The following is a 12294-nucleotide window of genomic DNA, read 5'->3' as shown; positions in this document are numbered from 1 at the left end:
ACAGATGCAGCTGCTTTCATGAGATTCTGGTTCTTGCTCATAGGGCAGACTGCATTTGAATAACATATGTCAATATTTCATAGTGGCAGGAGATTCCTTCATTTAATAAAGTAAAATAAAAAGCAATTGGAACTAGGATATGGAGAGTAAAAGGCACTGAGAAGTTGAAAAGGTACAATTTACAACAAGGAAAATGTGGTATGAATGGATTTGGAAAGGTACTACTTGAAAAGATTGGATTGATTGCTAAACTTGTCCACAAAAAATGTTAATTGGAATTTCTCCAGTGCTTGAACCCAGAAATGTATGGATATGATCTGCAGATGAATCAGATCTCTGTTATGCTCTAGTAGGCAAAAATTAAATTGTGGACATGCAGAAGGTCAGGCGCGTAGCAGCCAGTTTGGTGTTTCTGGAGCTAGGCAGACTTCCCACTAGTGCTTGGGGACAATCATAAAGCAGAAGCGATCATTGTGGCACCAGGGATGGGGTCCAGGGGTGATGACTGACAGGGGAGAGAGACTGTAGCACAGGGAAGGCTCAGCATCTGTGCTTTAACAAAGTATTGCTAATCAGAGCTGCTGCAGGAATATTAAAATGTAAATGGCCCAATTAGACCGCTTACTTTTCTAGATCCATCTCAGAGAAACACTGCCCTGAGTTCATCTTGTGTGCTGATAAAGCATCCTCTTAATAAAAATTTTGCTGCTTGTGTAAAGCAAATAGGTGGTTCATAGGAGCTGCAGAAAGTCTAGAATATCTTTAAATGGGCTACATATTGAATTCTGTAAATGTTGGGCTCCCTGATTAGTGAGGATCAAAGGCAATAAGAACTGATTGATACTGAGCCCTTAAAAATTAATTCTTTAGGAAAATGACTGCCCTTATTTAGTCTTGTGGAATAATAGATGATGAAGTGATTTCAGCTGTAAGAGACACATTGTGGGCAGCTGCTGGTCATGAGTTCAGGCTTGTGTTATTGCTAAAAGGTGAACAACAGCACAGATTTTAATTGAGGAACAACTGGTCAAAAAAAAAATAAATGTTAAAATATTTTTATGAGAAGCTGTAGTCGGGCATAACTATTTACCAAACAGGCCACACCTAACCAGCATCTTGGATTCATTCTCTATTCAACATAGCTTGGGTGGCTCACACAGCATATTTATCCACAGAACTGATTCATCTTAAACATCTTTTCTTGTATTTTTAACTACTTCTATAAGTAAGCTTGAGAAGGGCTTAGCTAACTTGATAGTAATCTAGAAAGACAGAAAATAGACCTTACTGCCAGTTTGTGGTTAATTATAGTAAACTCCTATCTGTAATTTACTCCTGCCCATAATGGAAAAGAGTTTTGCTCCAATGTGCATTACATTACATGGGGTTACATCCCATGCGGTGACATGGCATTGTGTAACTTCATACAACCAGATCAAATGTGACATATTTTTTCAATGTATCTGAACAGAACGCGGGGATACGTTCTGGTAGAAAAATACATTTACAGAGGACCCAGTTCAGCAAGACTGGTTTATGCCAGATCGCAGTCTCTAATGGAAATGCTAATCGCCATGTTTTTCTGCAACTCTTGCAGAAGCAAATCCAGAGTATCTTTTAATTGAGAGTCTTTCTTTATGGTCTTCAGATGTTTATAAATATGCACAACCTAATCTGATTAGGGCCAGACTCTACATGCTGCCTGCTCTGACAAAAGGGGAGAAACTTCTTGCCTGCAGCCTGTGAATTCTGTTCCATTCTGTGTCTTTTCTGGTATTACAGTATCTAAGCGCTTTTAATAAAGTATTAAACACAGCCAATTCTTTGTTCCTCCATCTTCTGTTGGAGAAAGAATCACGTACACTAGTAAGTGGGTAAAGCTAATAGAAAAATCTTTAAGGGAACAATTTTTTTGTTGCAAATTGCACTTTGTTGAAATAAAAACATTTGATGCAATGATATCAATTTTAAGGAGAATATGGAGCAGAAGGAAGAAGTAAGAAGGGATTCTAACAAAGCTTGCAATGTGTAAGCTTCCATTTTTGAAGGGAGATCTTTTAAATTTATGCTGCTTTTGGTATTGCAATAACTGAAGTAAAATTTGTCAATTAAGGTGAATATAATATTTCAGTTGGTTAAAGGAAAGTCATGAGGAACTTCTAATTTTTCTGTCTTTTATCCCACATCTGAATTTAATCATATTTTAAAGTAGCATATTCCTTCATGGAACAGTGTCTTTCCTCCACACAGCTTCCGCTTGGGGAATTTCACTTACTGCTAAGCTGCTCTGGGCAATATTAAAATTGCCTGACTAACTTCCACATAGGTCTCGGATCCATTACTTGGCTCTGTGCCTTCCAAACTGGCTAGCCAGTAGGAAACAGTAGATTTTGACTGCCAGTTTAAATTTGGGCTGTCTGAACACATCCTTCCATCCCTTTCATAAGATTCATTCTGTGGCTCACTTACACCGACAATTATTAAGCCCTGGAAGAGCTTCCAAATCAAATTTTGGCTCATCTGGTTTAATGTCATCTCATGAAACAAAAAAGGACAGATCTTTAGGTGTCTATATGCGGGTTGGGACTTCTTTCCACCTCCTCACTTCTCCTTCCCAAGAGGTACATAATATGACCAATGGTTGGTGGTGAAATCATAAAAATTCATCACTTGTTCTCAGTGTGGAAGTCAAGAAAGAATGAATGGTCAGGAAGACAATTTTTTAGTGTAAGGTAATGTTGACCTTTGCAGGAATAATTTGTGCCCTTCAGCATCTGCAGCTGTGTATTACTCACCAGGGAGTTGTCTGCCTCTGAATATATATCTGTATTTTTTAAAAAGTGTCAGCCAACTCAGAACTCTAAATGCAAAATGTATGGCTCAGGAACACTGGGAGGATTTGTGTCTCTCTCTGAAGAACAGTGGTGTAGAGAGCAGCAAGAGATACAGATGCACTTGGAACATTTTCATCTCCTGGTGAGGACAGGCTTTTTGCAATGCTGTTCAAGTTGGGGAAGAGAAAATTGCTCCATTTCACCTAAACCTACATCTGCAATTTCACAAGAAGAGAAATATCTCTACAGAGAAATGCGCTGAGAAGCTTCTATAGGAAATATTTGAGTTTTCATCCAAGACAGAGGAATTCTGCAGAAATAAAGGATGCAATTGTATAATATAAATGGATAATTATATTATCTTGTAAAACTTTATTAGGTAGATAAAATGGCCTCTATAGCATTATGAACAAACAGAAACACCGATCTATAAGATTCAGTAGTATTTCTACTGACTGAGACATGTGCCGGTGGAGCTATTTCGCTCCTCTGTGGCTTTCAGCATCCTCATCTTTAAATGTGACTTTAAATGCTGTAACCCAAACTGAGCTTTGACATGGCTTCCACTGGCGTCCATTGCTGAGTATGGCACCTTGATGCAAAGGCACCACCGGCACTCTGGAACATACTGTAATTAGTAGAAGGGACATATAACGGGATGCATGTTTTCTCAGAGTTGCTTTCTCTCTTGAAACTCACCTGTCCGTGGAACACTGACAGAAGTCTATGTGTGATTTAAATGTCCTTTAAGCCTTGTTATAGTACTAGTGAGACTTAAGCCAAGCAGACAAATCTGTGATGGTTTAACCCCAGCCAGCAACTAAGTACCATGCAGCTGCTCGCTTATATCCCCTGGCACCCTCACCCACCCCGTGCCATGGGGAGGAGAATCGGATAAAGGTAAAACCTGTGGGTTGAGATAAGAACAGTTTAATAGTTGAAATGAAGTAAAAATACATATAATAACAATAATAATGATGATGAAGAGGAGAGGGAGAGAGAGGAATAAAACCCAAGAAAAACAAGTGATGCACAATAAATGGCTCACCACCTGCTGACCGATGCCCAGCCAGTCCCTGAGCAGCGAGCGATCAGCTGGCCCCAGCCAACCCCCCCAGTTTATATACTGAGCACGATGCTCTATGGTATGGAATATCCCTTTGGCTGGTTTGGGTCAGCTGTCCTGGCTCTGCTTCCCTCCCTGCTCCTTGTGCATCTCCTCACTGGCAGAGCACTGGAAACTGAAAAGTCCTTGACTTAGGGTAAGCACCACTTAGCCAGAACTAAAGCATCAGCGTATGATCAACATTATTCTCATACTAAATCCAAAACACAAAACTGTACCAGCTACTAAGAAGAAAACTAACTATCCCAGCCGAAACCAGGATAAAATCATACACCGGCTGTCTGTACAATGATGTGTCTTTGTCTCAAGAACCACAGTACGGTTTCAGAGAGAAAGAAGGGGTGGACAAGCAAAGCAGAAGTGGTGGACGTTCATCAAGTGCAAAGCTATGCCTCTTCTGCTTTACCAGGAAAAATCCGTGAGATGATAAAGCGTCTTTTCTTTCTCACCTGTGTGATCCGTGTTTGTCAGACTTCCCATCGACTCGGTACCAGTAACTTCAGGGAGATTCTAGTTTGTGACTGTGACTCTGTTTGCTCAAACGCCTGGTGTGTAATATTGCTCCTTTCTGAAATGAGAAAGTGACTTTCTCATGGTCTGCCTTGCTGTTTACTCACACTTGTGATCCCTTTGCTAAATATTTTTAGCCTATCCAAGGAATACTAGTGGGTTATACCAGCACAGTCATGAGGATTTCAAAAGCTGCAATGTTTCCTGTTTGGAAATGTACGCATTGGAAAAATTATCAAGGCAGATAATTCTGTATATCCTTATAAAGGCACCATGATTATTCAAAATCATATATCAGGTCCCAGTCACGGCTTTTGGCTGAGGATCAGCTATACATTTACAGCAGATCCGTTGCTGCTGCATGACTTCACTGAAACGAACTATCTCCTCCTTTTTGTGGGCATAAAAATGTTCATTTCTTTGTGCAAGGTAATGAAGATCACTGAGTTAAGGGCAGAATACCTTCACATGAAACCCAGCCTCCTGGGCTCACAGGAAAGCTGTGCACCCATGTTAAGGCAGAATTTGGCCACCCTGTATAACTAGAATTCAATATAAATACAAAAGCATTGTATTCTTTTCCCTTGATTGTTCTAGTGAGGCAAAAAAATCATCAGAAGGTGAATCACTCTTGCAGCTGATACTTGCCAAGACATGAAAAAATGGGGATGGCCTGTGAAATAAGAGGCAATGGGAATAAGAGTGAAAACAAAGAAATTGTTCAAAAATACTAGATGCTATTGCATGATAATGGAAAATACCCAAACCTATGAATGTTGCATCTGGATTGGTGTCCGCCCTTGTGTGGAAATTCTTATATGTGTTTAAAGTGTCATGGTGGAAATAAATGAAGATAAAATTAAAGCACTTGTAATGTAAAATATTACATGCCTTCTCATAGGATTGAGACATACCACTCAAGAGGATTAGCTTATAAAAAGTCAGATAATCCTCACTGGTGGGATAAATATAACTTATAGAAATTCCTGAAGCATGCTCTCCAGAAGCATTTCATTAAAATTAATTTAGCAATAAAATTAGAATTCCCTTAGATGTATTTTTCAAAAGTCATTAAAGATCCATCCAAGTCATACAAAACTTTTTTTTTCTAATTTACCTGAATTTCTTTTCTGCTTCAACAACATCAGGTACTTGCTTGCAATTCTGCTCATCCCAGCAGTGATAAGAGGGGTGAACAATAAAGACTTTGTGCTAGAAATCTTCTTGTGAACTATTCCATGGGTAGAAGAGAGAGGTAAATATACATATTTCTTATTTGGTGTGGAGGAAAGAGAGTGCAGCATGTGGGAAATGGGATTTGGCTGCAGTTTGCAGCGCGTTCTTTCTCTCTCCCTGGGATGTCTCAGTGGTGAATGGGACAGAGATTCTCATCTGGAGAAAGAGTGAGGATTCCTGCCTAGGACTGACAGCTTCTGACCTGTTATCCATTAAGGCTAAGTGTTTAAGCAGGCTGATGAGTTTGAAAGCAAAGGAGTCCCAAAAGCTGAATAATTAAATAGGAAAACAGCTGGGGAAATTTATGAGGGAGAGAGGGAAAAAAGAAAAAATCTTACCTTCCTTAAAAGCAGGCCTAGGAAAAACTGATGGCAACAGCTACTGAGAGAGCAGTGAAGATGAACCCCAAGAGTAGAGACCACAAAAAGACTGGACAAAGCAGGTGACATGTTGCTTTGGGGTGGGTAAGGCTAGGAAAAACCATGGTTGCTAGTGCAGCTTAAAATTTGCAGACCACCATCAGAAGGCTGAAGGTACATGGATGCATGCAAGCCACAATTTAAGGAGAAAGAAAAACTGGCAACTGATTAAGGGATGTATTCAGGATCAGGGTTTCTTTGCTAAAAAGAGGAAAGTGAAAGGGACAGAAACAAAAGCAGGAGTAACAGAACAGTGTCAAGGGACAGGAAAGAGGAAGAAATATGAGGCCAGAGCCTAGAACTGGAGGAATGCCAAGGTGAGATAAGGCAACTGTGAGAGATAACACAATAAAGGATTATTTTGGTGAAGTAAGGGAAAGGAGATGGAAAAAAACAGAAGGAAAAATTATATTTTAAAATGGGTCAAATTCAGTCCTTTGAGGAAAGGTTTGGGTCATTTTGTGTCTTTGGAGGGCACTTGCAGAAAGTTGATCCAAGCTAAGTACGTGCCTGGGAATACTAGTCTTCAAGGACAAAGGCTGACCTGACTGATAAAAGCTTTAAATGGAAAGCTGGGGAAAGAAAACTTGGATAGCTAAGCTATGTAAGGGTATGTGGATTGCTGCAAGCTGTCAGGCATGGATGTCTAGCACATGCAGCTAAAGAATGAGGTTTGGACAGTAAGAAATAACTAATGTTGGCTTGCCAGTACCAGGAACAAACAAAATGGATGAACCTGAGAATGCAGAGCTGTCTGTAGAACCAAAACAGTCAGAGCAGAAAAACAGTGAAGCAGAAATCATGACTTGAACATAGGAGCTGAAGGTGTAGGGCCGTTCAGAAGAGAACACCAAAGACGAATGTGCGTGAGTTGTGATGTACATTAGTGATGTGAGAAAGTGCAAAGGAATCAAGAGAAACAGTGTGGGTAGAACTGGACTGGGTTCAAATCGCTTTCCTGATCCATAGTAGAAATGTTACATTGGCAGTATACTAGAGGCTGCCTAAATCTCGTCTGAGTATTTGAATGTGGAGAAAATTCTGTATCATACTGGAAAAATGTGTGCTGTCAGGAATGGCCACTGTGAGAATATTGATCTGCTCAAATACATGTTGAAGAAGAAACACTCCTAATTATGATACAGCCCAATTGTTCCAGCCTCACAGGGTCAATCAAAACAAAAAAAAGTGACTCAGTTCTACGGATGTGTTTCATAGATGGAGAGGACTTGGAACTGATTTTATAAGATGTTCAAGAAATAAATCCAAAATCAGTTATCATGAGTTTATGGAGTTTCCATTCAATAGTAAGGTGAAATCAAATAACTAGGCTTTTCCATTTTAACAATTCCAACCTCGACTTTTCTATTCAATAAAGAGAACACAATTGCAGAGCTTGGATGCCTTGAATCCAGTTAAATCTTGAGTTTGTTTAAATAAAAGTCAAAAAGTGGCCGGAATGTTTATTTTTAAGTCAAGGGGGAGCAATCTTACCCCTAGGGAAGCGCTCTAGATTTACCTGGTTGGGTGATGCATAGTCTGGAAAATATTATTTATATCAACCAATTAAAAATACTACTTAATTTATCCAAAGGAGAATTAAGAAGTGATTTATGAAATGTCGGCACGGGGGGTGGGAACTGCTCTTGAAAACCAGTATTTTAGCAGAAAATTGTACAGTGACATCTAATGCTTAGAAGATGGTGCTGGACAAATTAATGTGAGAATGAACATGAAACTTGTTCAGCAATGAAGAGAATAAGTAATATGAACAAGTGTACTTACACATGAAATTCACGTTTAGATGTATTACCAATCAAATCCCTATTTTTCCATTAAGCAAGGGTTACAGACGTTCCTATTTTATAATTTACAAACTTCCTGATTTCTAAATATACTTTATAAAATAGTTTGAAATTATAACACGCACAACAATATCTTTTTCTTTTTTAGACACCTTCACAATTTTTTTGGTAGAAATTATTTTCTTTTATGTGTCCTGAGAAACGGACTCTTTAAAATAGTGTGATAGAAATGCTTTAAACAGAATCAGGGCAAAGTAACAGGGTAGATGTGAGGCTGTGACTGCTCTAAACCTATGCATTGAGGTTATGCATTATTATTTTCTATGACACCAATCTTTGCAGCATGTTTATCGCTGACATTCATATTTATTCACTTCTATCCCATGGCCCAGATTCCACAGCTGTCAATTTAATACAGGTATTCCAAACAATGGCAAAATAAAATTATTTATAATGACTCCCAACAGTCCCATACAATTATTTTATTATTTGCCTGTTCACTTACATCATGATAACATTGCCTTTGTGGAGAGTCAATGGGTTGAAGTAAATCTTTATGCAGTGCAGAATAATTTCTTATAGGCAATGGATTAATATTTATTTCCCCTAGCTATAATGGCACTCTTCTAGGTCAGTAAGATGCTTTCAGTCTCTCTTTAGTCAAACCTCTTCCTGAAGCTGAGGAGTGAATCCCACAACTGAGTAAATATTTTATTTTCATATATCACCACTAGCACTGTAATACAAACTTTTCAAGGTAAATAGCTTCAGAAATTGCAATTGTGATACCTGAATGGCATGTCTATCCTTTGAAGTCAGACTTTGCAGTGCAGAATCAAAAGTAAACAGTGAAACCTGAAATGCCTTGGGTTTTTCTAGTTCCTGTAATTTTGGTTTGATAGCCCTGGGTAAGCAGAAACCAGAGATGACAAGAGGCAGTCTTCCCGTGGCACAGAGTTAATGTACCACATCTTAACGGAGATGCTAGCCCCACAAGTGGTAGTATCACTTACTTGTCTATGGATAGTTAGAGTTTGTGAAGCAGATGTTTGTCTGGAGGAGCACCACAGAGATTCACCCAGCAGCCATATGATCTGGAAGACTTTCAGATTAAATTAAAACCCAGAATAAAAGGTGATCTTGCGTTTAGGTTAAAAGAACAACAATTTCTTCCTTTTAGAATCTAGAGGAATAAAATCCTAGGTACAATGTTTAAGTGTGTAATTCTCATGCAGAGTATTGTGGTACTAGTCATAAATGCATTTTTGGCACTTAGATAAACGGCCTGATCTTCAGAGGGGTTGGAACACCTAATTTTGCAATTTTTTACCCTGTAAGCCCCTCTCAGGTCACTGAGTAGAAGAACAGCAGCTGGCTGAGGAGCTGGCAGCTTTGGGAGCAGCCGTGCTGTACCCCAGGGGCACCTGCCCTTCGCTGGGGGCCGGGAGCGCAGAGGGTGGCACACAGCACCAGAGGGATGCCACAGCCCCACGCAGCAGCAATCCATGTGCCGGCAGGCACACCGTGACTCAGAAGTGCCAGTGGTCAGATGGGTTTTGAAGGAGATGGGTTTTGAAGAGAGAAGGCATGGCAAGTGGTGCCCTGCCAGCTGACGGCAAGTTACATCGTATTACGACACCGTAAGGGCAGAACCAGCCCGATTCTCAAAGAGTCGCTGCAGTTAATGAAACAGAAAAACACCCCAGTATGCAAGGACTAAACCTTTAATTACCTCTCTGAATGATGGAGAGAGGCTAAAATCTGATAAACATGCTTAATTGCTGGCAATTACAAAAAAAAAAAAAAAAAAAAAAAGGAAAGAAAATCTTTTTGAAACACACCAGGTATTTTGCAACATGGTTTCAACACCATAATGACAATTATGCTACTCTTAGGAAGTGGGTGACAGGAAATTTCTTCCATTAAGCTTAGTGCAACAGGATTAGGCCCAGTGTTGCAAGGAACAGACACCTTCAGCAAAAACATGGTGTGGGACTGGTGAGAGCCTCACGCTTGGAGGTGTTTACTTCATCCACCTCTTTGGGAAAGGAGAGCCCTGTTTGTAAGAGGTAGCATTTCTTTGGAAATGACTGTGAGCTAAGCTGTAGACTCATGGCTTGTATTTACGGATAAAAGCAGTCCCCTGCGCTTCAGTAGGATTTCTTGCAGGTGACTAAATAGCCGTGGCTGTCATATTGCTCCCAAAACTCAACAGTCCTCTGTTTACTTAATTTCTTACAAGAACATTCACAAAAGCCAGTTAGAAAATAGTCTTTATAAATTATTGGCAAAACATGAAAGAGGAATAAGGTTTTCACTGATTTCTATGTTCAGTGAGAGAAACAGTAACAAAAAAGTGGTGTTTCCTGTAAAATTTGTAAAAGCAGAAAAAAATAATCTCCCAGCTGATTTAATATGTGCTGCCAAGCCATTGATTCAATGTCCCTAAAGTTTGATTGATAATGTAACCTACCAAAAATCTCATAGCATGCCATCTAAAAGTGCCTCGAATCTTGCTGAAGCCAGATACAATGGATTTAGAATATGGCTGAAAAGTTCAAGGATTACTCAGGAGAGGGAACGAAGCTCCAGCTAGTGCTGTGACTTTGGGCAGTGCTCGAGAGGCTTGTTAGGGACTCAAGTCATTCTTTGCCTGATTAAATGAAAAATAAATTTTGCAACAGACACACGACCAGTCTGTCTTTGGTGTTTTCCATATCCTCATGCTCAAGCATCATCTGAGAACCTCATAATCTTCTATGTATTTAGTACTTCAATGAAGCGGGAAAGCACTGTTATCTCCAGGTGAAGTCAGAGGAAAAGGTTTTTAAATGATGAATTTACAGATGAGGATATACTGAAATCTGGGGTGGAGGAAAGAAGTGAATCCAGGTGTTCCTGTTCTCTAACCCATCCTTACTCGTGCAACTGCCATTCAGCTGGGAGGTGAAATTCATCCTGCTGCAGAGGCAGCACCAAGTGCCTGCAGTCCTTGAGCTCTTTGGGACTTTGGAGTCTGATGGCTCTGGCACTGTTTCCTTCCCCTAAATCACACCCACCTTCAACAAAAACAGGGCACGCAGCCTCAGCCAGGGAAGATTTTTGCAGATACCTTGTCAGACGAAGGCTGGCATTGCCAAAGTCGTGAAACCCTGCTCTGAGTTAATTAGTTGAAGCATCCTAGCTGAAGCTAGGTGGGTCATCTGGTCTCTAAAGCCCTTCACCTGGCTGTCAGGCCTTTAAAAAGCAGCAGGACCCTAGTGGCTGGGTACAATTACAGGGAGAGTGGTATTGAAAGCTTGAGTAGGAGGGAATGCAGTCTGTCAGCTGTTACACTGGAGGGTCTGCCAAGTCCTTGGCAAACAGGGGAAAGGGGATGTGGCTGATGAGGTGTATTTGTTTTATGTATTTTGTTTGAGGAAGAAATGAGGCTGGAAGCCTGAAGAGAAAGGGGCTGAAACCCTGCAGCTAGAGTGTATTGCTGAGTGCGTGTCTGCAGGGCTGCACCTGTTCGGAGGGAGATCCCAGTGATCCCCAGGCCAGGGAAAGAGCAGGCTGTGGCTGTGGGAAGAATTGACTGTGGCTGCAGTGGGACACTTAACATGAGGCTGTTACAGTTTACTGTGATATATAAGCTATTTAGCATGTCATGCATTAGGATGTGATGCTGACAAAATGTCCATGTTTGCTTGTGCTTTTATAAGTAAGAAAAAGACTTTGTTAAATTATACACAATGAATCACTGCTCCAAGCTCAGTGTCTCTAACTTCCACTGATGGGATGACACTCTGCATGTGTCACCTCGCTTTTAATTAAAAAATTGCTCATTAGGAAGGCCAAAGCTTTTCTAGTGAGAGGCGTCTAGTGCAGTATCTCGAGCTCTATTTGCACCTGTTCCCTGCACAGAAGGCTTTTACATGGTGTGAAGAACAAGTACTGTGTAAAACAGTGGGGTTCAGGTTTGCTGTGATAGCCTGGGCCTCGACAAAACCATAATTGTTCATCCATACCTTCAATGTACCAACCTATGCAATGGGAGGATGAAAACTGAGTCTTACCTGAGGACTCCCTTGTAACCGCCATGCAGTATGTTAAAGTGGCTCAAAGTCTTGAAACCTTTCTGCTTCGTTTCTTATACTTGGTGGCTACTCCATGAGTGTCTTTTATCTCTAGGCAACGAAGACAAATTATTTTGTCCCCTGTACATCTGGATTTGGCTGCTGATGTAGCAGGAAGAGCTGTGAGCTTGGACTGGTGGACTTTCCATCTCCATTTGTGCTTCTGTCTGGAAGCCTGTGCACCCCACAAAGCAAGGCTGTGTTGCCTCCCTCCAGCGATGAGGAACACAGGAACGAACACTGGGA

Source organism: Falco punctatus (assembly GCF_963210335.1).
Source record: "Falco punctatus genome assembly, chromosome: 9".
NCBI lineage: Eukaryota > Metazoa > Chordata > Aves > Falconiformes > Falconidae > Falco > Falco punctatus.
The sequence above is the reverse complement of the archived record's forward strand: the minus strand, read 5'-3'. Positions refer to the sequence as shown.